Here is a 27,976-nt window from a genome sequence, read left to right as displayed (position 1 = left end):
ATTTTTCCTTTTCTATTATCCCCATACAGAGATGACTTTAGTCTGACCATCTGATTTATATTGCACACACAAACATTTAAAATGATAAAACAAATCCAAACTTTTGATTTAACTATATTCCTTCATGTCTAGGAACTTAGTAAAAACTTATTCAAAGTTTTGTCAAGGATAAATGAGTCTTTTGAATATTACTCATTTCAAGGCTTATTCTCTTCATGATTGTCCCTCATGGATCCCCATATTTTTATACCATATGTGTATTTCTTAGAACTTACTCTTTCAGAGAAAATATGATACAATGGGGAGGGGGCAATGAGAAAGCAAGTCTCAGATTTAAAAAAAAAAAACAAAAAAAAGCAAATCCAAATACAGCTTCAGATATTTACTAGCTGTGTAATTGTAGGCAGGCTAACTTCTTATAGCCTCAGTAGTTTTAGCAGCAAAAAATGGAGCTGAATGTAACTATGAAGTGATCCATCTCATAGATTCTTATAAGGAAGATAGTTTGTGAAGATCAAAACATTTACATAAATATGAGATTTTGTTCTTACTGCTTTGGTAGAAGTGCTTTATGTTCTAAAAAAGGAAGTTGAGTTGTGTTAAATATAAAAGTCATTATAAGTAATATTTTTCTGAAAAAATATTTTGAGAGAATATAGTAGAGTAAAAAGAACACTGATTATGAAATTAGAAGATTTGAATTCAAATTATGTCTCCAATGCTTACAACTAGCCATGGGTTCTAGTTCCTCATCTCTAAGAAAAGTAAGTTGACCTAGATGGGCTTTTTAACATCCAAAGCTGTATTTCTATGATCTTAATGAAATGTAGCTTGTATAAAATTTCCATTCATGATTTTAGTCTATAATGTAATGTATGCTATTTTAGTGTGTTATTTCTTAGAGGAGGATGCTTCTAGTTATCCATGTATCTCAGAACTAAAGAACTTGAGTCATTTGGATTTGACAAATTATTGATTATCAAATACTACCTTTAAAAGAAGTGATTTCTACCTCTCTCTTTCCAACTGATAATCATGACAAGATCACATAAGTCCATCTTCAGATGGATAGAAGAAGAAAGGAGCTGATGTCTTAGTGAATCTTGACTTCTCCTCATCTACAAACATACCACATCTTCAGTTTTATCACAACATGAAATCACATTTCCAATAGTGACTTTGGGATGAATTTGAATTCATCACTTTGAATTTAGTTACATTATGTAAACTAGAAAACATTTCTGATAGTCTTTGAGGGAATTCAAGTGTTCACAGGGTAATTGTTAACTTTGGTTTCGGTTAAAATATTTATTTACATTTTGATAAATTCATTTAACTGCATAAAACATTTACTGATCTTTGAGATAATAGAGTGTCTTTTCCAGAAACGAAGAAAGAAGAAATGTTAAAGGAATGAGCAAGACAGTGTGGATGAGAGCTGGACTGGAATCAGGAAATATTAAACTTGAATTCCACTTCTGATATGTACAAGCTATGTGAACTTAGACAAGTAACATAAGCTCTAGAAGTCCTAGTTGCCTCATATATAAATGCAGGATAATCCCAATTGGAAGGTTACCAATCATAGAATTATCAGGAGACCAAAGTAAGATCATGTACCTAAAAATCTAGTGAAAAGCAGTGGGAGAATTTATAAGACTGATTCAAGTCACACTTCTTACAAATAACAATTCTGACTCTAGGCAAGGCATTTAACTTCCAAATACACTAGAAAACTCTAACACTATATATAGGTTGCTGAACAATTGCCTTTATGAATTCTTAGGGGAAGTTTACTCATCTGGAGTTTCCTACACCTGACTACATCCTAATTTCCTAACCCTAAACATAAAAGGTCAGTAGTAGCTATATATCATATATAATTTCTTCCTAGGTTATCTGAAACTTCATATGCCAGTGTGTTTCTGAGCTGCTTCTAAACTTAGTGAGTCTGGTCATTCAATCACACATGAACACATACATACATAACACACATATATGTATACATCATATTCATATATATCTGTAATTGAATAAGCAGGCTCACTATATGTGTAAAATGTATGTATATACGTGTAGATGGATACAGATACAGATAGAATATATACCTACATTTACATATATACTATACTCTTTCTCTCAATAGAGAGAGAGACAAATAAGAAGAGAGAGACACAGAGAAAGATATACACACAGAGAGAAAAGAGGGGAGCAGGAGAGAAGAAGAAGAGAGAAGAAGAGGAGAGAAAGAAGAAGGAGAGAGAAGAAGAAGGAGAAGAAGAGGAAGAAGAAGAAGAAGAAGAAGAAGAAGAAGAAGAAGAAGAAGAAGAAACAAGAGGAAGAAGAGGTCAACAACAGGGATCATGACGGACACAGGGAGAGAGAGAAACATCTACCTATTTTGACAAGAACTTTCAGTATTTGCATTGTCAGTATAGTCAAGTGATAGCCAAGAGTCACCCCGACAATGGAATTAGGAAAGTAATGAGATTTTAATGGAAAACAGGCAAAATAATCCCCCAAATCATTTCAGAAAATGTGCAGAAATTTTCAGTTGGTGAGATTTAATGGAAAGTATGTTTAATATGAATGAGCTCAAAAGCATTATATTGCATAAACTATGCTTTGATCTAATATCCGAATAGCACTTAATAGTTATGGGTGATTTACAAGAGACTTTAAGAGATATCATTTAATCTAGGTGCCATTTTAGCATTTTAATTATAAATTCCATAATTCTGAAAAGTATCTTCCCAAAAGATAAGGAAAGACTTTATTTTGTATTTTAACAAGAAAAGAAATATTAAAATATTTCTCATGTAGGTTTTTTTTTCTCCTTTTGGATTCTAAATCAGAATTTTAGACCATGAAAATTCAAGAATTGTGCAAAGAGAAACAAAAAATAAATTTAATTTTAAAATTTGGTGGATTTACCAAGTTTTTGAGCACATGATGTTTTTCTTCATTCATATAATAAACATATAATTGGTTAATTATTTTTTTGAGAAGCAGTTGGTATGGTATATAGAAAGACATTTTTGAATCCAAAAGACTGACTTCTAACTCTTGCCTCTGATACATATCATCTTGGTGACTGGGGCAAATCATTTAAATTCTCTGTGCTCTAAGTAAGTGCCTAAAACTATAATCTATAGACAAGCTGCTGACCTGCATTGGCAGAGGGTTTTTCCCCACATGGGAGTTGTCTATACAAAAAAAAATTAAAAATGTAGTCTCTATCTCAATCTTATTGAGCTGAATTTAGATTAGTCCATTGTCTTTAACTTTGAAAGGTCTTTTTTATTCTGAATCTGCACTATCTTAGTGGGCATCAGTGAAAACAAAACCTTCTACTGCATAAGGAATATCTTCCAGAGATCCAAAGAAAATCACATAAGTTAATTGCCCTGAGCCCAGATTGAAGGGATACTGTCTTATTCAAAGTTTTATCAAGGATAAATGAGTCCTTTTAGTATTACTCATTTCAACAACTTCTATTGAGAACTCAGTAGTTGCCCAATCAGTCAATAAACATTTAATAATTACCATATTATATAGTATGGTATAATTTGTATATGAAAAGTTGTAAGGGATTTAATGAATTATTAGCCAGATGAGTCAACTATATGGAAAAAAAATAATAACACTATCTTAGGCTAAATTAAAAGAAGCAAAGTATACTGTATGAATAAAGTGATAATTCCACTTTCCTGTCTTTTATGTAGTACATTTTAGGGAGGAAATTCACAAACTAGAGACAGATCCAAAGAAAAGTCCTCAGAATATTTAGGAAACTAAAGATCATTCTATATAAAGGTGTGTTTTTTTTTTTTTGATAGAATTGTAAATGCTAAGTTTAAGACCAGAGAAAATTTTAGGGGTGACCTGATTGCTGTCTTCAAGTATTATACAGTCATGCAAAAAAAGCCCTCAGGTAGATGGAAGGATAATGGGTAATTTTTAAGTACACTAGATTTAGTCTCAATGCAAGGAAGAGAATACTAAGAGTTAAAACTAACCAAAATGAGATGCAAAAATGAGGGTTCCTTTGCTGCTGAGTGTTACAGAGAAGCTCAATTAGTTCCTATATGTAGAGAATATTCCTGTTCAGGTGCCAGTTAGAAAAGATGCCCTCTGAGACCCATTCTCCTTAGCATCTGTGATGTTCTCTAGGATTCCAAGGCTAATTTATACTGTACATAATTCTCAAGTAAATCATTGTTACGTAAATGATACTAGAAAGGGGAAATTTCAGTTTCAAAGATGTGTCATGTAGAACTTTGTTATACCAAACTGAAATAATAATAATAAAAAGAAAAGCACATAATAGTAAACACACACACACACACACAAACACATACACACACAAGTACTCTACAAAGAGGCTAAGAGATTAAGTCCCATGATTCCCAAAAGCTCAATTGTATCTTTTAAAGTTTCATAGGTTGCTTTCAGTTCTTTCTTACTAATAGAGAGATAGAAACAATGATTATTTTAACATTTCTAGCCACTAGACTGGGTAATTCTCAAAAGCAGCAATTGCCACAGAGTACACATCACTGCTGCTGTAATGGCAAGGTCATTTGGTACCAAAAGAAGCAATGGCCCCTCAAATGGAGATAACAATATACTATATTTCTGTAGTTTGTTCTGTATCATTTACAATCCTGGGGGACATTTATGTTTCATTTCTGGAGCCTTATTATCTGGAAAAGGTCTTTCTCTATTTGTCCCCTATTTTCTCTAAAACTGAGTCCAAGCTAGTGGTTCTCAAAAACCAGATTCTTGGAGGAAGAGATAGATAGCTATTTATAGAAAAAAAGAATTTATATAGAGTCTACTACAAATCAAGTTGTTGTTGTTGTTGTTTTAATAAACACTCTCTTTTTTTGAAGCCTGTGAAGTAGGTGTTATCTTTATCTACATTTTACAGTTCAGTAAACTGAGGCAAATAGGGTAAGTGACTTGCCCAGGGACACAGAGACAATATTTTAAACTGTTTTGGGCATAGGTGTTCTTGATTCCAGATCCAGTGTTTTATCCACCATCTGTCTTGAATGCACCAAACAATTCCTTCCCAGTCATACAACTTTTCCTGTGGCTTCTATGTCATTGGTTCCTTTGGCTCATATCTCTTTAATTGATTTATCTAGCTCTTTTTCCCCTTCCTACTCCAATTTTGAGAAAGCCACCAAGACTTTCTCATAAGTCCTGCTGTCTTGTCTTTTGCTCTCTTCATGGCTCCTTCATCTACTACCATAACAACAATGATCACCTCTACCTAGATGACCCCTACAATTACTTTCTCAGGCTTCTGAGAATTACTTTCTCTTATCTTGACTCTGATGTTACATGAAACCTCAAACTTAATATATCTTAAGGAGAAGCTAGCAAGTTCATCTTTGCAATTTTGCATTTCTTATGTCACTATCTTTCCAGGTATTAAGCATCAAACTCTCTATCCCATTTAATTCTTCCCTTTTCTTATATCCCTATATCAAAATAATTGCTGCATCTCATAATTTCCAGTTTTTCAATACCTCTAAAAGGCATGGTCTCTCCCATCTTACTTAAATAGTCCCATTTTAACAAAAGAATTTGAATAAGCCTTTAATGAACTCCCTAAGAAAAAAATCTCTAGGGTTAGATAGATTCACAAGTGAATTCTAACAAACATTTAAAGAGCAATTAATTCCAATATTATGTAAACTAATTGGAAAAATAGGTAAAGAAGTACTGCCAAATTCCTTCTTTGACAAAAAATATGGCAGTGATAACTAAATTGGGAAGATCCAAATAGAAAGAAACTTACAGACCAATCTCCTTAATGTATATTGATGCAAAAAAAAAAAATAGATAAAACATTAGTGAAGAAACTGCTGCAACTTATCGGCAGGAAAATACACTCTGACAAAGTGGGCTTTATACTAGGAATGCAAGACTGGTTCAATATCAGGAAAATTATTACCATGATTGACCATATCAATAATGAAACCAACAGAAATCATATGATAACTTCAACATAGGCAGAAAAAGCTTTGACAAAATGTAAAATCCATTCCCATTAAAAACACCAGACAACATAGTATAAAAGGAACTTTCCTTAAAACAATAAGTAGTATCAATCACTTGTACCTCAGACCTAGGGAAGTTTAACCATACACATGCCTTAAAGTTTCTAATACATACCCACATATATGTATATTTTTAATACAAAGAAAATGTGCAAGTGTACAAGTAATTTTAATAATTGTGGGGCTGATAAGAGATGAATAAGACAATCCCAATGATATCTAGATATAGAAAGATAAAACTGGGCATGATTTTTATAAAAAGCTGGATAATTAAAGGATATGTTTGTAGAATTAGGAGAAAACATGCATAAAGAAATATCTCTTCTTGAGAATTTGTACATGTGTCCCTCTCTTTCAAATATTGGAATATATATGACCCTCTGCATTCTGTCTCCCTTCATTACCTTAAACTAAGAACTTATCTAATAGCTGACTTGCCAAAAAATGAAACAGCAGGAAATAATATTAATGCACTAATGTTATAAACTGCTTTGTGAAGCTTTATAGAGACAGTGGATACATTGGAAGGTTTTGCTAATTCTATGTTAAGAGGGAGGTCATTAACTTGTTCAAAACATCAAACTAAATTTTGGGCTTTGGGGAGAAATGTTCATAAAGAGAAATGCGAACTATAGTGTTGTTAATGGTAAAGTATACTTTAAAAGTTATTCTTGGACATTTTTTTCTTCGGGTGTTCATTAATGGCTTGTTGAATTTCTTTTGTTAAAATGAGACTGCTTAAGTAATTTATTTTCTCTTTTTTTATTCTGGGAAATTTCTATTTTTGTAAATATTCATCCATTTTAGTTAAATTTTCAGATTTGCGGGGGGGCAGAACCAAGATGGCAGAGAAGATACACACAATTTTGTAAGCTCCCTTCTTCCCTCAATACCAATTAGTTAAATCAGCCTCAAAAATAACACTGGACTGATAGAAACCACAAGGACTGGAAGCACGACTTACCAGCTGAAGAAAATCTGGAGTTTCAACAGAAAAGGTCGGTTACCAGGGGAGGAAGAAAAAAGGCCAGCACAGACGGTTGGGTAGTAGCACACTGCTCTGATCGAGCTAGGGAGAACTCTGGGATCAGAGAAGCCACTGAGATAGAAGAATCTGGCACAGGCTGTTAGCTCTTCTCTGCTTATAAAACAGCAATTCAGAAGAGAAATCAAGCCACTTTAAAATATAAAGCCAGATACTAGAACCACCCCAATGTGGAAGTGACCTAACAGATCTCAGCAAGGCTGTGAAGCTGCCTTTTGCTGTCCTGGGCTTAACCTTGGGGTAGTTAAGAGCTTGAACAGCAGGGACACAGCCCAAGGCAACATCTAATCCACATAGTGCCAGGCTTGGCTGGAGGCTATGGAACTCAGCCTCAGAAGTCCCAGAGAAGCGGAACCTTTGAAATATGGACTGTGGTTTCTGGGCAGACACTTCCAGTTTGAGCGCAGGGGATTTTCACATCAGCTGCTGATATCCACACCCCACAGGACACATTGGCTAGGCTTTGTATCTCCTTTACTGTTCAGTCTTAAACCTCAGGGAAGTCTCTAGGACACACAGTGGGGGTACTTCACTGGGCAACCCTCACAGTGCAGTTGTACTAATAACCTCTGAGAACTTCCAGGGAGGGGGAGGAGAACTCTCTCCCAGAGCTATCTCTTAGGTCAGGCACAGGGGCCTCAGCATCCATCCAGTCTGGAAGCAAGCTGGTAAATAAATAAATAAATAAACTTCTTACCCCAAGGACAGACACCAAAAGATTTTTTAACCATGAGTAAAAAGCTAAAGAGAACTATTGATTCCTTCTACACAGAGAAAGAGTGGGTAACAAACCCTGAGGAAGTTAATAGCAGAAAGTCAGCAGATAACAGCCTAAAGGGGAACCATACCTGCCCCCCATCACATAACTCTCTCCTAGAAGAGACTATTAAAAAATTAAGAGAGTTTGAAGAAAAATGGGGAAAGGAAAGAGAAGCTATGATAGAGAATAACAACGTTCTGAAATTGGAGGTGGAAAAAATAAAGAATTCAAAGGAGATGCAGGGAAACAAAATTTGTGAATTAGAAAAGGTTAAAAAATCACAGGAAAGTAGGATTTCTGAACTGGAAAAGAAAAAAGTCTCAAGAAAGTAGGATTTCTGAATTGGAAAAAGAAAATAACTCTCTAAAAAAGTTAGAAAATGGAAAAAAAATTCAATAGAGCAAAATAATTCATTTAAAAATTAAATAGGGCATATAACAAAAAGAACTAAAAATGTGAATGAAGAAAATAATTCATTAAAAATCAGGACAGAACAAATAGAAATGAATGATTCATTGAGAACCCAAGAATCAGTCAAACAAAAAAAAAAAAAAAAAAAAAAAAAATGAAAACCTGGAGAATAACGTCAAATACTTACTGGGAAAATCTATGGACCTGGAAAATAGATCTAGGAGAGATAATCTGCATACCACTGGACCAAAACTATGACCAAAAAAAGAACCCAGATTCTATTTTACAGGAAATCCTCAAAGAGAACTGTCCAGAGATAATAGAAACAGAAGGGAAAATATTCATCAAACACCTTCTGAAAAAGACCCTAAAAAAAGAAATCCACAGAACATTGTGGCTAAGCTGCAGAACTACCAAAGAAAGGAAAAAAATATTGCAAGCAGCTAGAAAAAAGCAATTCAAATATCAAGGGGCCACAATAAGGGTCACTCAAGATCTGGCTGCCTCCACATTAAAAGATCGAAGGGCCTGGAACCTGATATTCCGAAAGGCAAAAGATCAAGGACTGCAAGAAAGAATAAACTACCCAGCTAAATTTAGCATTTTCTTCCATGGAAGAAGATGGGCATTCAATGAAATAGAGTAATTCCATTTGTTTCTAAGAAAAAAAAAGAGACTTAAACAAAAATTTTGAGCTATATCCACAAGGCTGAAGAGAAACAGTAAAAGGTAAAAAGAACTCTTGAGAACTGTATCTCTGTTGTGGATATATAGAAAGTCTGCATGAATAATTTGATTTTACTGATATAAAAAGGGGTGAGTAGTAAAGCGAAGGGGGTAGTATCAAAAAAAGTGGAAGGAGTGATAAAAAGAGGGAAACGACATCCCAAGAAGAGGCATAGAAAATATACCACATCTGAGGGAATTTAGAGAGGGGGAGAAGCATTGTGTGAATCTTACTCTCATCAGAAGAGGCTCAAAGAGTAAATAATTGACATATTTATTTTTCAGAGAATTCTCTCTCAACTCATTAAAATGGGGGAGAGGAAAAGTGAAAAGGAAAAGGAGAATAAGGGAAGGGACTTGGAAGGAGGGGGGAGGGATACTAAAAAAGGGAGGGCTGCATGTCACAAGTGGGATCTGTAAATTAAATATTGGGGAAGGAGTTCAGTGGGGTCAAGGGAAAAAGCATAATCTGGGGATAATATGATGGCAGGAAATACAGAATTAGTAATTTTGACAGTAAATGTGAATGGGATAAACTCTCCCATCAAATGGAGATGGATAGCAGACTGGATCAAAAGTCAGAACCGTACAATATGTTGTTTACAGGAAACACACTTAAAGCAGGGAGATACATACAGAGTAAAGGTAAAAGTTTGGAGCAGAATCTATTGTGCTTTAGGTAAAGACAAAAAATCAGGGGTAGCCATCCTTATCTCAGATCAAGCAAAAGCAGAAATTGATCTAATTAAAAGAGATAAGGAAGGAAACTATATGCTGCTAAAAGGTGGCATAAACAATGAAGCCATATCAATACTAAACATATATGCACCAAGGGGTATAGCATCTAACTTTCTAAAGGAAAAGTTAAGAGAGTTGCAAGAAGAAATAGACAGTAAAACTATAATAGTGGGAGATCTCAACCTTGCACTCTCAGATTTAGACAAATCAAACCACCAAACAAATAAGAAAGAAATTTAAAAAGTAGATAGAACATTAGAAAAACTAGGTATGATAGACCTTTGGAGAAAACTGAATGGTGATAGAAAGGAATATACTTTCTTCTCAGCAGTTCATGGATCCTATACAAAAATTGACCATATATTAGGACATAAAGATCTCAAAATTAAATACACGAAGGCAGAAATAATAAATACCTTCTTCTCAGATCACAATGCAATAAAAACTACATTCATTAAGAAGTTAGGGGTAAATAGACCAAAAAGTAATTAGAAACTGAATAATCTCATCTTAAATAATGACTGGGTGAAAGAGCAAATTATAGAAACAATGACAATGACAATGATGAGACATCATACCAAAATGTGTGGGATGCAGCTAAAGTGGTAATAAGTGGAATTTTATATCTTTAGAGGCTTATTTGAACAAAATAGAGAAAGAGAAGATTAATGAATTGGGCCTGCAACTTAAAAAGCCAGAAAAAGACCAAATTAAAACCCCCAACCAAAAATCAAACTTGAAATACAAAAATTAAAAGAAGAAATCAATAATATTGAAAGTAAAAAAAATAACCACTATAGAATTAATAAATAAAACCAAGAGTTGGTTTTATTTAAAATCCAATAAAATAGATAAACATTTGGTAAATCTGATCAGAAAAAGGATAGAGGAAAATCAAATTGTTAGTCTTACAAATGAAAAGGAGGATCTTTCCACCAATGAAGAGGAAATTAGAGAAATAATAAGGAGTTTTTTTTTTTGCCCAACTTTATGCCAATAAATTTGATAACTTAAGTGAAATTGATGACTTCCTCCAAAAATATAAGCTTCCTAGATTAACAGAGGAGATACATTGCTTAAATAGTCCCATTTCAGAAAAAGAAATAGAACAAGCTATTAATCATCTCCTCAGGAAAAAATTCCCAGGACCAGATGGATTTACATGTGAATTCTACCAAACATTTAAAGAATAATTAGCCCCAATATTATATAAAATATTTGAAAAAATAAGGGAGGAAGGAGTCCTGCTGAACTCCTTTTATGACACAGACATGGTACTGATATCTAAACCAGGTAGATAAAAAACTGAGAAAGAAAATTATAAACCAATTTCCTTAATGAATATTGATGCTAAAATATTAAATAAGATATTAGCAAAAAGACTTCAGAAAATCATCCCAAGGATAATGCACTATGATCAAGTAGGATTTATACCAGGAATGCAGAACTGGTTTAATATTAGGAAAACTATAAGTATAATTGACCATATTAATAATCAAATTAATAAAAACCATATGATCATCTCAATAGATGCAGAAAAAGCATTTGATCAAATCCAACATCCATTCCTACTAATAACGCTTGAGAGTATAGGAATAAATGGATTATTCCTTAGACTAATCAGGAGCATATATTTATGACCGTCTATATACAATAGAAATAAACTGGAACCTTTCCCAGTAAGATCAGGAGTGAAACAAGGTTGCCCACTATCACCATTACTATTCAATATTTTATTAGAAACGCTAGCCTCGGTAATAAGAGCTGAGAAGGAGATTCAAGGAATTAGAGTAGGAAATAAGGAAATCAAACTATCACTCTTTGCATATTACATGATGGTATACTTAGAGAACCCCAAAGACTCTGCTAAAAAGCTATTAGAGATAATTCAAAATTTTAGCAAAGTTGCAGGATACAAAATAAATCCACATAAATCCACAGCATTTTTATAAATCACCAACAAAATGCAACAGCAAGAGATACAAAGAGAAATTCCATTCCAAACAAATGTTGAGAGTATAAAATATTTGGGAATCCATCTACGAAAGAATACTCAGGAATTATATGAGCAAAATTATGAAATACTTGCCACAAAAATAAAGTCAGATTTAAATATTTGGAAAGACATTCAGTGCTCTTGGATAGGCCGAGCAAATATAATAAAGTTGACAATATTCCCCAAACTAATCTATTTATTTAGTGCTATACCAATTAGACTACCAAGAAACTATTTAAATGACCTAGAAAAAATAACAAAATTCATATGGAAGAATAAAAGGTCAAGAATTGCAAGGTAACTAATGAAAAAAAAAAGTCAGATGAAGGTGGTCTAGGTTTACCTGATCTAAAGCTATATTATATAGCAGCAGTCACCAAAATCATTTGGTATTGGCTAAGAAATAGACCAGTCGATAAGTGGAACAGATTAGGTACAAAGGACAAAAAAGTGTACATCTATATCAATCTAGTCTTTGACAAACCCAAAGATACCAACCTTAGGGATAAAAATTCATTAGTTGAAAAAAAACTTTTGGGAAAACTTGGAAATTAGTATGGCAGAAATTAGATATGGATCAACACTTAACAGCATATACCAAGATAAGATCAAAATAGGTCCATGATTTAGGCATAAAGAATGAAATCATAAGTAGATTAGAGGAACAGATTACAATCTACCTCTCAGACCTGTGGAGGAGGAATGAATTTATGACAAGAGGAGAACTAGAGATCATTACTGATCACAAAATGGAAGATTTTGTTTACATCAAACTAAAAAGTTTCTGTACAAACAATACTAATGCAAACAAGATTAGAAGGGAAGTAACAAATGGGGTAAATATTTTTACAGTTAAAAGTTCTGATAAAGGTCTCATTTCCAAAATATATAGAGAACTGACCCTACTTTATAAGAATTCAAACCATTCTCCAATTGATAAATGGTCAAAGGATATGAACAGACAATTCTCAGATGATGAAATTGAAAGTACATCTACTCATATGAAAGTGTTCCAAATCACTACTGATCAGAGAAATGCAAATGAAGAAAACTCTGAGATATCACTACATACCTTTCAGATTGGCTAAGATGACAGGAACAAACAATGATGAATGTTGGAAGGGATGTGGGAAAACTGGGACAGTAATACATTTTAGGTGGAGTTGTGAGAGAATCCAACCATTCTGGAGAGCAAACCAAAACGTTATCAAACTGTGCATACCCTTTGATCCAGCATTGCTGCTATTGGGCTTATATCCCAAAGAAATACTGAGGAGAGGAAAGGGACCTGTATGTGACAAAATGTTTGTGGCAGCTCTTTTTGTTGTAGCTAGAAACTGGAAGATGAATGGATGTCCATCAATTGGAGAATGGTAAATTATGGTATATGAAGATTATGGAATATTATTGCTCTGTAAGAAATGACCAGCAGTAGGAATACAGAGAGGCTTGGAGTGACTTCCATCAACTGATGCTGAGTGAAATGAATACAACCATAAGATCGCTGTACACTTCAATGTTGTATGAAGATGTATTCTGATGGAAGTGGATATCTTCAATATAAAGAAGATCCACCTCACTTCCAGTTGATCAATGATGGACAGAAACAACTACACCCAGAGAAGGAACACTGGGAAGTGAATGTAAATTGTTAGCACTACTGTCTATCTACCAGTTTACTTACACTTTTGGAATCTAATACTTAATGTGCAACAAGAAAATGGGATTTACACACATATATTATATCTAGGTTATATTGTAACACATGTAAAATGTATGGGATTGCCTGTCATCTACGGGAGGGAGTAGAGGGAGGGAGGAGATAATTTGGAAAATGAATACAAGGGATAATATTATAAAGAATTACTCATGCATATGTACTGTCAAAAAATTTATAAATAAAATAAAACAAATTCAGATTTGCTGCCATATATTTGGGCAAAATAGCTCCTCATTATTGCTTTAATTTTTTTTTTTCTCTTTGGTGACAAGTTTGTTCTTTTTATTTTTGATTCTGGTGATTTGCTTATTTTTTTTTCTTTCCTTTCTGTAATCAAATTAAGCAAAGCTTTCTCTCTCTTTTTTTTTTCAAAAAACTAACTCTTATTTCTATTAATTTGTATAATATTTTTCTTAGTTTTAATGTTATTAATCTCTTCTTTGAGTTTCAGAATTTCTAATTTGGTATTTAATTGGATGTTTTTAATTTGTTCTTTTTCTACCTTTTTTAGTGGCATGCCTAATTCCTTGATCTCCACTTTCTCATTTTATTCATACAAATATTTAGAGATATAAAATTTCCTTTCAGAACTGCTTGGGTCTACATTGTAAGCATTTAGTATTTCTGCCTTTTGCATTTGATTGTGAGATTTTTATGCCCTAATATTTGGTTAATTTTTGTGTAGATGTCATGTAGTGCCAAGAAAAAGGTATATTCTTGTCTATTCTTATTAAATTATCTCCAGAGGTCTAAAAAATCTATGTTTTTTTTTAAGTTTTTAGTTTCTTTCTTATTTATTTTGTGGTCAGATTTTTCTGATTCCTTGAGAGGAAGTTTTAGTTTCCCCACTGGAATAATGTTACTTTCTATTTCTTGTTTTAACTGACTTAATATCTTTTCTAAGAGTTTGCGTGTTCTATTACTTGGTGCATCCATATTTAGTACGCTTTCTACTTTGTTAATTAGGATACCCTTAATCAAGATTAACTTTCCTTCCTTATCACTTTTTTTTTAGTTTAAAAACCTTTTAAAGATTTTAAAAGTTTTTGTTTTTATTTCTTAAATTTTAACAGTTTGACGAATGACTTCCCAGAAATGGAATGGCAGAATTTCAAATTCTATTTGATTTTCTAATTATATATTTTTTTACATTTTAAAAATTAATTTTATAGTTAATAACTTTTTTTGACAGTGCATAGGCATGGGTTATTTTTTACAACATTATCCCTTGCACTCACTTCTATGCCAAATTTTCCCTCCTTCCCTCCACCCCTTCCCCTAGATGGCAGGCAGTCCCATACATGCTAAATGTGTTGTAGTATATCCTAGATACAATATATGTGTGAAGAACTGAATTTCTTGTTGCACAAGAAGAATTGGATTCAGAAGGTAAAAATAACCTGGGAAGAAAAACAAAAATTCAAACAGTTTATACTCTTTTCCCAGTTTTCCTTTTCTGGGTGTAGCTGATTCTGTCCATCAATTGGGACTGAATTAGATCTTCTCTTTATTGAAGATATCCACTTCCATCAGAATACATCCTCATAGAATATCATTGTTGAAGTGTATAATAATCTCCTGGTTCTGCTCATTTCACTCAGCATCAGTTCATGTAAATCTCTTCAATCCTCTGTGTATTCATCCTGCTAGTCATTTCTTACAGAACAATAATATTCCATAGCATTAATATACCATAATTTACTTAACCATTTTCCAATTGATGGGCATCCATTTATTTTCCAATTTCTAGCCACTAGAAAAAGGACTGCCATAAACATTTTGGCACATACAGGTCCCTTTCTCTTCTTTAGAATTTCTTTGGGATATGATCCTAGGAATAGCACTGCTGGATCAAAGGGTACGCACAGTTTGATAAATTTTGGGGCATACTTTTAGATTGCTCTCCAGAATGGTTGGATTCTTTCACAACTCCACTAACAATGCATCAGTGTCCCAGTTTTCCTGTCATCTTAGCCAAACTGACAGATTTGTAGTGGTATCTCAGAGTTGTCTTGACTTGCATTCTCTAATCAATAGTGATTTGGAACACTCTTTCATATGAGTGGAAATAATTTCAATTTAATCATCTGAAAATTGTCTGTTCATATCCTTTGAACACTTATCAATTGGATAATGGCTTTATTTCTTATAAATTAGAGTCAGTTCTCTATATATTTTGGAAATAAGGCCTTTATCAGAACATTTAACTGTAAAAATATTTTCAGTTTTTTTACTTCCCTTCTAATCTTATTTGCATTAGTTTTTGTTTGTATAAAAACTTTTTAATTTGATGTAATCAAAATCTTCTATTTTGTGATCAATAATGATCTCTAGTTCTCCTTTGCTCAGAAATTTCTTCCTCCTCCACAAGTCTGAGAGGTAAACTATCCTATGTTCCTCTAATTTGTTTATGATATCATTCTTTATGCCTAAATCATGGAACCATTTTGATCTTATCGTGGTATGTGTTAAGCGTGGATCTATAGCTAATTTCTGCCATACTAATTTCCAGTTTTCCCAGCAGTTTTTGTCAAATAATGAATTCTTATTCCAAAAGTTGGGATCTTTGGGTTTGTCAAACACTATATTGCTACAGGTGTTCTCTATTTTGTCCTGTGAACCTAACCTATTTCACTGATCAACTAGTCTATTTCCTAGCCAATACCAAATGGTTTGGTGACAGCTGCTTTATAATGTAGTTTTAAATCAGGGACAGCTGGGCCACCTTCACTTGATTTTTTTTTTCACATTAATTCCTTTGAAATTCTCAACTTTTTGTTCTTCCATATGAACTTTGTTGTTATTATAAGTCTTTAAAATAGTATCTTGGGAGTTTGATTATTATAACACTATAACACTAAATAAATACATTAGTTTAGGGAGGATTGTCATCGTTTTTATATTCACTAGGCCTATCCAAGAGCACTTAATGTATTTCCATTTATTTAAATCTGACTCAATTTTTTGTGGCAAGTGTTTTGTCATTTTGCTCATAGAATTCCTGACTTTCCTTTGGTAGATAGATTCCCAAATATTTTATACTATCGACTGTTATTTTGACTGGAATTTCTCTTTGTATCTCTTGCTGTTGGATTTTGTTGGTGATATATAAAAATGCTGAGGATTTATGTGGATTTATTTTGTATCCTGCAACTTTGCTAAAGTTGTGGATTATTTCTAATAGCTTTTTATTAGAATCTCTGGGGTTCTCTAAGTATACCATCATATCATCTGCAAAGAGTGGTAGGTTGGTTTCCTCATTACCTACTCTAATTCCTTTAATCTCTTTCTCAAGGCATTGCCGAGGCTAATGTTTCTAATACAATATCTAATGGTAATGGTGATAGTGGACAACCTTATTTCACTCCTGATCTTACTGGAAAAAAGGTTCCAGTTTATCCCCATTACATCTGATACTTACTGACAGTTTTAAATATACACTCCTGACTATTTTAAGGAATACTCCATTTATTCCTATACTCTGAAGTGTTTTTAGTACGAATGGATGTTGGATTTTATCAAATCTATTTGCATCTATTCAGATGATCATATGGTTCTTGTTAATTTGATTATTAATTTGGTCAATTATACTAATAGTTTTCCTAATATTAAACCAGCCCTGTATTTCTGGTATAAATCCTACTTGACCATGGATGATGTATTATCCTGGGCATTATTTTCTGTAGTCTTTTTGCCAATATCTTATTTAGGATTTTAGCATCAATATTCATTAATGAGATTAGTCTATAGTTTTTTGTTTTTTTTCTAAGTTTTCAATCTACCTGGTTTAGGTATCAGTACCATGTCTGTGTCATAAAAGGAGTTTGGCAGGACTCCTTCATCTCCTATTTTTTCAAATAGTTTATATAACATTGGGGCTAATTATTCTTTAAATGTTTGGTAGAATTCACCTGTAAATTCATCTGGCCCTGGGGATTTTTTTTCCCTTAGGGAGTTGATTAATAATATGTTCTATTTCTTTTTTCTGAAATGGGATTTTTTAAGCAATTTATTTGCTCCTCTGTTAATCTGGAAGCCTATATTTTTGGAAATAGTCATCCATTTCATTTAGATTATCAAATTTATTGGCATAAAGTTGGGCACAGTAACTCTTTGTTATTGCTCTAATCTCCTCTTCATTGGTGGAATGATTCCCCTTTTCATTTTTAAGACTAACAATTTGATTTTCCTCTTTCCTTTTTCTAATCAGATTTACCAAAGGTTTATCTATTTTATTGTTTTTTTTTTCATAGAACCAACTCTTAGTTTTATTGATTAATTCAATAGCATTTTTACTTTCAATATTATTAATTTTTCCTTTTAATTTTAGAATTTGAAGTTTAGTATTTGGTTGGAGTTTTTTAATTTGGTCTTTTTCTAGTCTTTTAAGTTGCAAGTCCAATTCATTGATCTTCTATTTCTCTATTTCATTCAAATAAGCCTCTAATGATATAAAATGTCCCCTTATTACTGCTTCAGCTGCATCCCACAAATTTTGGTATGATGTCATCTCGTTGTCATTATCTTGAATGAAATTATTAATTGTGTCTATAATTTGCTCTTTCACCCAAACATTCTTTAAGACGAGATGATTTAGTTTCCAATTAGTTTTTGGTCTATTTACATCTAATTTTTTGTTGAATGTAGTTTTTATTGCATCATGATCTGAAAAAAATGCATTTACTATTTCTGCATTCCTACATTTAATTTTGAGATCTTTATATCCTAATATATGGCCAGTTTTTGTATAGGAACCATGAACTGCTGAGAAGAAAGTATAGTCCTTTCTATCATCATTCAGTTTTCTCCAAAGATCTATCATACTTAATTTTTCTAATATTCTATTTACCTCATTAATTTCTTCCTTATTTTTTTTGTGGTTTGATTTATCTAATTTAGTGCAAGGTTGAGATCTCCCACTATTATAGTTTTGCTGTCTATTTTTTCTGGCAACTCTCTTAACTTTTCCTTTATGAAGTTAGATGCTATACCACTTGGTGCATATATGGTTAGTATTGATATTGCTTCATTGTCTATGCTACCCTTTAGCAGGATATAGTTTCCTACCTTATCTCTTTTAATTAGATCAATTCTTGCTTTTGATTGATTTGAGATAAGTAAGGATGGCTACCCCTGCTTTTTTGACTCCACCTAAAGCATAATAGATTCTGCTCCAGTCTTTTACCTTTACTCTGTATGTATCTCCCTGCTTGAAATGTGTTTCCTGTATACAACATATTGAAGGGTTCTGACTTTTGATCCAGTCTGCTATCCACCTCTGCTTAATGGGAGAGTTCATCCCATTCACATTTACAGTTAGCATGACTAATTCTGTATTTCCTGCCATCATAATATCCCTGCATTATGCTTTTTTTCCTTGCCACCCCCCCAAAATCCTTCCATTTTATTAAACTTATGGGCCCCACTTGTATCTCTTTCTCCTCCCCTTAAATATCTTCCCCTTTTGTGTACCCTTGCCTTATTACTCTTTTCCTTTTTATTTTTTATCTATCACTTTTTTATGAGGTAAGAGAGAATTCTCTGTAAAACAAATATGTCAGTTATTTTCTCTTCAGCCAACTCTGATGAGAGTAAGATTCACACAATATTCCTCCCCCTCTCTAACTTCCCTCAGATATGAAAAGTTTTCTTTGCCTCCTCTTTGGATTTAGTTTCTCTCTTTTTATCTCCCCTTTTCCCTTTATCTGATACTATCCCCTTTCCATTTCTATTTCCCTTTTTTATATTATATCAGTAAAATCAAATTATGTATGTGGACTTTATGTATATCCACAACAAATTGTTATATCTGTTTTTTTTCCTTAGAAATAAATGAAATTCATCAGTTTCATTAAATGTCTATCTTCTTCCATGGAAGAAAATGCTCAGCTTAACTGGGTAGTTTGATCTGGGTTGCATTCCAAGTTCTTTTGTCTTTCAGAATATCAGATTCCAGGCCCTTCGATTCTTTAGTATGGATGCAGCCAGATATTGAGAAACCCTTATTGTGGCACCTCCATATTTGAATTGTATTTTCCTGGCTGCTTGTAATATTTTTCCTTAGTCTAATAGTTCTGAAATTTGGCCACAATATTCCATGGAGTTTTTTTAGGGTCTTTTTCAGGAGGTGTTTGATGAATTCTTTCAATGCCTATTTTCCCTTCTGGTTCTGTTACCTCTGGCATTTTTAGCGTACCCTGTACCTCTTGCTCTCATCTATGTGCTTATCCCTTGCTTTACAATCAAGGTAAAGCAGTTAGCCTATGGCATGGTCGTTTCCATTGCTCTTCTAGCCACAGAGGCTATCCCTGTCCCGGTCTGCTCAGGAAGCCAGTCTTTTCTATCTCCCTGGATGCTGCTGGTCTGCTTCTGTCCCTCAGGACAAACCTGCTCAGATTATCTTTGGCTAGTAAATCATTGCACCTTTAATCTTCGTGAATTTCAATAGTCAAACCCTAGTTTTGAGGCTAAATTCAAAGATTGGTAGTGAGGGCATGAGAGAAGCTTAAAGAGCATGTGCCTTCTCAGCCATCTTGGCTCTGCCTCCCTCCTTTTCTCTTTTAATAAGATCTAATTTTACTTATGCTTTACTTGACATCATAATTGCTACTGTTTTACTCCAGATGAAACATTATAAAGTCTATCCAACCTTTTACCTTTATTTTCTCTGTGTTTCTCTGTGTCAAATGTTTTCTTGTAAACAACATATTGTAGGATTCTGTTTTTTTTTTTTTTTTTTTTTTTTTATCTATACTTCCATTTTATGGGAGAGTTCATCCCATTCATATTCAGTCTTGATTACTAGCTCTTTATTTCCTTCCATTCTATTTTCTCCCTTGTATATACTTTTATTCTCTCTTTCTATCTTGTACTTAATGTGTTTTTTGACCCACCCCACAGGCTACTTTATTTCTTATCATTCCTATCCCAACTCTTAACCTTTTTTTCTAGTGAGTTTTTCCTCCCTTCTATCCAGCCCTTCCCTTTCTTTCCTTTCTTTCTCTGTTTTTTATAAGGTTAGATAAATTTTTATACCCAATCAAATGATTAAATTATTCACGCTTAGAGCCAAATCTGATGAGATCTAGCTTTAGATAGTGCTCATGACTCCACCCTTTTTTCTTTCCCTCTTTTGTGCCTCTTCATAGAATCTAATTTGTCCAAATATACTTCTCTTTTCCTCTTCTTACCTTATTGACTTTCCCCACCCCTTATTGACTTTTTCTTTGATATTATCACATCAGAGTTCATTCACAACCACCCTCTAAGTCCTTCCCTCTGTCGGTCTCAGTAACAGATCTAGTGCTCAAGAGTTATAGATATTATTTTCCCAACTAGGAATGTAAACAGTTTAACCTTTAAATAATATGTATATATATATATATATTTCCCCCCACTTACCTTTCTATGCTATTTTTGATTCCTTTGTTTGTAGATTATTTTCTCTTTAGTTCTGTTTTTTCAATAAAAGTGATTGAAAGTCTCTAACTTAATTAAAGATCCATCACCTTGCCCTAAAAGATGATGCTCAGTTTTACTGGGTAGTTAATTTTTGATTGCATATCCAGGTCCTTTGCCTTCCAGAATTTGGTAATCGAGGCCTTCTGATCCTTTATTTAAGAAGTTGCCAGATACTGGAAACATATTATGAGGATAATAGGCTATGACTAAGGGGGATTTATACCAGGAATACAGAGCTGGTTCAATATTGGGAAAACTGTTGTCATAATCAGCAATGTCAATAACAAACAAACAAATCATATGATGCTCTCAATAAATGTTTTTGACAAAATACAGCATTCATTTCTATTAAGAGAGCTAGAAAGCATAAGGATAAAGCAAGCATTCCTTACAATAATAAGCAGTATCTATCTAAAATCAATAGCAAACATTATTTGTAATGGAGAGAAGCTGGATGCAATCTCAATAATATCAAGGTTAAAGCAAGAATGCTCATTATCACATCTATCTATCAACATTGTACTAGAAATTCTAGCTTTAGCAATAATAAAATAAAAATAAATTAAAGGAATTAGAGTAGTCAAAAAGGAAATAAAATAATCACTTTCTGTAGATGATAAGATGATATACTTAGAGAATTCTAGAAAATCATCCAAAAACCTACTGGAAAAAATTCATAACTTTATCAAAGTTACAGAATATAAAATAAACCCACACAAATCATTAGTATTTCTATATATTACTGACAAAGCCCATCAGCAAGGGATAGAAAATGAAATTCCTTTTAAAATAATATAAAAAAAATTAAATGGGGTGTCTACCTGCCAAGACAAACCCAAAAGATATATCAACACAATAACAACATACTTCTCAGACAAATAAAGTTTGATCTAAGTAAAAGAAAAATATCAATAGCTTATGGTTAGGCTGAGCTAATACAATAAAAATGAAAATTCTGCCTACATTGATCTACTTGTTCAGTATAGAAATCAAAATAAATGAAAATAAAATTCATCTGGAAGACCAATGAATGAAATATATTAAGGGAATTAATAAAAATGCAAAGGATGGTGGCTTAGCAGTACCAAACCTAAAATTATATTATAAAGCAGTAGTCATCAAAACATTTTAGTACTTTCTAAGAAATAGAGTGGTGTCTAAATGGAATAAAATTAGATACAAACAACACAAGGCCCTAAAATCAATAGTAATCTAGAATTTGAAAAAACTCCCAAACTTCAGCTTCTGGAATAAGAACTCATTATTTGACAAAAATTGCTAGGAAAACTGTAAAGTAATATTTCAGAAACTTGACATACACCTACATCTCATAATCCATATCAAACTAAGGTTTGGGTATAAAGGATGATACCATAAACAAATTAGGAAAGCAAGGGATAATTTGCTTATTAGATTATTGAAGAATTGAGGAATTTATGACCAAAGAAGAACTGGAGAACATTATGAGAGACAAAATGGCCATTTTTTATTTGATTTGTTTTTAATTTGATTTGATTACATCAAATTAAAAAAAATTTTTGCACACACAAAACCAACAGATTCAAAATTAAAAGTGCAGCACAAAACTGGGAAAAAATCTTTACAGATAGTGTTTCTGATAAAGATCTAATTTTAAAATATATGAAGGACTGGTGTCAAATTTATAAGAATATAAGTCACAAGGCCACCTAGGTGGCTTAGTAGTTAGAGTGCCAGCCTTGAAGTCAAGAGTTCAAATCTGATCACAGACACATTTTACTTCCTAGCTGTGTGACCCTGGGCAAATCACTTAATCCAAATTGCCTCAGACAAAAAAAAAATATGTCATTATCCAATTGATAAATGGCCAAAGGATATGAACAGATGATTTTCAGATGAAAATAAAGCTATCTATAGTCATATGAAAAAATGCTCTAAATAAAGAAATGCAAATTAAAATATCTCACACTTCTCAGATTGGCTAAAATGATAGGGAAAGTTAATGACAAATTTAAAGGGGACGTGGGAAAACTGGGAAACTAATGCATCCTTCGTGGATTTGTGAAATGATTGAACAATTCTGGAGAGCAATCTGGAATTATCCCCAAATAGCTACAAAAATGTGCATATCCTTTAATAATCCCAAGGAAATCATAAAGGAGGGAGAAAGACATATGTGTTCAAAAATGTCTGTATCAGCTCTTTTTGCAGTAGCAAATAATTTGAAAATGGGTAAATACCCATCAACTAGAGAATGAGTGAATAAATTGTGGAATATGAAGGTCATGGAATATTATTTTTTTTTGGTAAAAATGATGAACAAACTGACTTTAGAAATGTCTGGTAATATTTACATGAACTGATGCAGAGTGAAACTAAGAAAATCAGGAACACATTGTACATAATAATCTCAAGAATATATGATGATCAGCTTTTAAAGACTTGGTTCTATATGATAGTTTACTTCTCAGACCTGTGGAAAAGGCAGAAATATATGACCAAGAGGTACTAGAGATCACTATTGATCACAAAATAGAAAATTTTGATTAAATCAAATTGAAAAGTTTTTGTACAAACAAGACTAATGCAGACAATATTAGAAGGGGAGCAATAAACTGGGAAAATATTTTTACAGTCAAGGACTCTGATAAAGGACTCATTTCCAAAATATGTAGAGAATTGACTCAAATTTATAAAAAATCAAGCCATTCTCCAATTGCTAAATGGTCAAAGGATATGAAAAGACAATTCTCAGATGAAGAAATTGAAATTATTTCTACCTATATAAAAAGATGCTCCAAGTTATTGTTAATCAGAGAAATGCAAATTGACAACTCTGAGATACCACTATACACCTGTCAGATTGGCTAGAATGACAGAGAAAAATAATGCAGAATGTTTGAGGGGATGTGGGAATACTGGGATACTGATACATTGTTGTGGAACTGTGAATACATCCAGCCATTCTGGAGAGCAATTTGGAACTATACTCAAAATTTTATCAAACTGTGTATACCCTTTGACCCAGCAGTGTTACTACTGGGCTTATATTCCAAAGAGATTTTAAAGAAGGGAAAGTGTTAGGTTCTTACTAAGTGCTAAATTGGTACTTAACAATTCTCTAGCTCAGAATTCACACCTTTAGTTCAAATCTTTAAGGGAGTCTACACCTTTAAAAGAGTACTTTAAAGGAGCAAATTCATTGGCTATAAGTAGTTCCCACAAGCCCCTGCAGTACCCACAAGCCCATTCTCTGGGAGGATAAAAAGAGGCAACATTGAGTCTGAACAGCAGTATAAATTGGGAGAAGAACAAGACTTCCCAGGAGAACTTCAGGGAAGCTCAAAGAAGTTCAGAGCCAGGATTCAGGAAGAAGAGACTTATCCTGACTAGGACTGATTCTGAGCCCTTCAGAGGAGCAAGCCTGGACCTTCACAGGAAAGGGACCTGAATGTGCAAGAATGTTTGTGGCAGTTCTCTTCCAGAAACTGGAAACTGAGTGGATGCCCATCAACTGGAAAATAGCTGAATAAATTGTGATATATGAATATTATTGTTCTGTAAGAAATGACCAGCAGGATGATTTCAGAAAGGCCTGGAGAGACTTACATAAACTGATGCTGAGTAAAATGAGCAGGACCAGGAGATCATTACATACTTCAACAACAATACTATATAATGATCAATTCTGATGAACATGGTCCTCTTCAACAATGGGATGAATCAAATCAGTTTTAATGCAGCAGTAATGAATTAAACCAGCTGCACCCAGCAAAAAAAACTCTGGGATTTGACTATGAACCACTACATAGAATTCCCAATCCCTCTATTTTTGTCTGCCTGCATTTTTGATTTCCTTCACAAGTTAATTGTACACTATTTCAAAGTCCTATTCTTTTTGCACAGCAAAATAACTGTATGGACATGTATACATATATTGTATTTAACTTATACCCTAACATATTTAATATGTATTGTTCAACCTGCCATCTGGGGGAAGAGCTGGGGGGAAAGAGTGGAAAAACTGGAACAAAAGGTTTTGCAGTTGTTAATACTGAAAAATTACCCATGCATATATCTTATAAATAAAAAGCTATAATAAAAAAGAAAATAATATGCAAGCAAACAACAATTAAAAAAGTGAAATACTAAAAAACAAAACAAAACAAAACAAAACAAAAAACACTTGGTTCTTCTCAGTGATTCAGTGATCCAGAACAATCTAATAGAGACTTTGGACAGAAAATGGCATCTGCATCCAGAAAAAGAACAATGGAGATTGAATGTTAACATATTCTATATTCATTTCTTTTTTCCTTTTTTTCCCTTTCCCATGCCTTTTCAGTTTTGTTCTGATTTTTCTTTTCCCAACCTGATTCATAAAGCAATATATATTAAAAATAAATTAATTAATTAAAATGCTTATCTTGGGCCACAGCAGGTCATTCCACTCTGTCTCTGAATTTTCACTCTGTCAAAATTTATTCTGCAAAGTTATAATATGGAAACTCTCAGCTAGGTAGTCCATATTTTAGTTAGTGAGATCTAAAATAATTGGACTATGATTAAGATGAGTATCAAGTATCTTTCTTCACTAACATAGTTTATGTAAATATCACCTAAACCTAACTGACATCTAAAAGAGGTGACAAGGAACAAATCAATATTTGTTAATCTGAAAAAATATTTTAGTGTAAGCTAAAAGATCTAGAGCATGTGAATATGCATGAGTATTTTGAATATGTATGAATGCTATGAGGAAAGATCCCTCTTGACCTTTGAGTCCAAAGTCATCATAAAGTCACAAGTCAGCATATTTTGCTTTTCCATTAAGACAGACTTTGTAGTATGAAGTAATGATCCTGATAAGTGATAATAAGAAACCAAATTTACTTAGAATAATTGATTTCCAGGAGCCTAAGTTACATGAAATTTTTGGTTTCTTTATTACTATTAGATTACTGTATATATGTAGGAAGGAGGAATGAATACAAAGGAGATACCTAGGATTTTATTGTAATTATACAGTGTTTCTCAAATATTTTTTGTCTAAATATTTCTTTATTTCTTAAAAAATTATTGGTGACTATCTTCTGTAAGAAATTTGGTTTTATGTTTTATAAGATGTTTATGATCTTAAAAATTAAATACCTTGTAACATTGTAAAAATAACTTTGACTTTTCTGTCCCATAGAAATGGATCCTAGAATCACACTAAATACCTTTTTATACAAGAATTCTGATGAAGCAACTCTCTTTACTAACTCGAAGTATCAATTGTTTCCTAATTTAGAATCTTAGAGTTGACTGGGACCTGAGAAATTAAACATTATGCTGAGACAGAAATCTTGAACCCTAATCTTCTGAGGTAGGACTTTTCAGGATGCAACTTGTTAATACATATATTCTTTAAGTTTTCAAAAGAAATGTTTCTATTCATCATAGAACTGCCCTCTTCACCACTGAATGAGAATCTTTTTTTTCTCATCTTTGCTTGACTTAACTGAATCCTCACAATGACTGGTCCAAATGATCTCTTGTCAACTAACTCCAACCAGTTTATCATTTTCCTTTCTTGAAAGAAGATCGACAAATTGTAATGACACCTTCGATTTAATGCACCAAATTCTCTGTCCCTAAGCATCTTCTCATTTTTGGGTCTCAGGAAATGAAGTGGCCCTTCTTGGAAATATGAATTGATTGACCATATCAAGCAAAGTATAAGATAAAGAGAAATGTTTGACAAAGATGTTTGCCACTGCCATGAAGGAGCTTTAAAAGAGAATCTAAATTGGAGAGGAATTTATTTTCTGTAGTGAGATCATCCAAATTCTGACAAGTTACATTGAGCTAATTGCATGTAACCCTGGAATAATGTATATCTTTGAAGTTGTATCCATAATTTCTTAAAGGAAATTAACCTTGCTGTTTGTCTGACTGACTAGTCACACAGAAAAAAATAGATAAAAGTAATTATCACAGAGATGACTTTATGCAATTGGACTGATGACCCATGGATAGTCATTCCACCAGTAAGTATATTTTACACAGCTAATAAGACTGAAAAGTAAACCAGCTCCTTCAAATTGGAATTACAATATATCTGTTTTGTCTTTGTGAAATTACAAACTTTCTTAAATAACCTCAAATTTTTGCCTAAAATTTACTCCTTTTGATATAACCCTGATTTTAATAGTCTTTCATTGAAGCTTTGACTGTTATTGCTATATCTTTAAGAAGGCAGAAATAAGAGCCTTGGAGAAAAGTCTACTTGTCATCTAGTGGAATTTACTGTCATGGATGAGATAGACTGTACATGGCACAAAGAGGAAGGATTAAAAGAATTTCTTTCCCAAGAGACTGAATAAGGTAACTGTTATCTTTGAAGTTAAAATGAAAAAAAAAAGATTTTGAGAGAAGTGAGTTTAGATCTTATTTTATGATGAAGTATTATTAATCCATGAGAGACTTGAATTGCCATGCTAAGCTGTATTTCAATAGTTTAAAAAGAATCAGTGGCATAGTTGGTAAGAATATTCAATGCGGTGTTTCTTTCTCCTGCTTTCGGAGTACATAAAGGTGATTGATGTTGGCTGTGCATTTTGCTCACTGTTACATTGCAAATCTTTCTTTCTTTTATTACTTCTTATTACAATTAATGGTATAATGATTAACAATGATATTGTCTAAGTTTTCTTGATCAGAGGTCTTGAGACAGAGAAAAAGAAGAAAAATGAAAGTTCATATAGCAACTTTATTTATAATGTATGACTATGGGGATAGAGGGACTCAGAACCAATAGATTAAATATTGAGAGACTACATTTCTATCAATTTATATGGCAGTATAAGAATATCGTCTTGATTCTTTTGGAAAACAAAATTAATAAGGGTAGAGTATTAATTAAGAAATGGGTCAGTAGCAATTAGAGAGGAGTGGTTAATTAATTTGCCTTGCACATCCCACATAAGCTATATGTCTCTATAACCTCTTACCTTAATATTAAAATTCTTACACCGATACTGATTCTATGTGATAGTACTACAATCTATAAAGAATTGTCTGA

This window comes from Sminthopsis crassicaudata, chromosome 4, assembly GCF_048593235.1.
Source record: "Sminthopsis crassicaudata isolate SCR6 chromosome 4, ASM4859323v1, whole genome shotgun sequence".
NCBI lineage: Eukaryota > Metazoa > Chordata > Mammalia > Dasyuromorphia > Dasyuridae > Sminthopsis > Sminthopsis crassicaudata.
This window is presented reverse-complemented; position numbering follows the sequence as displayed.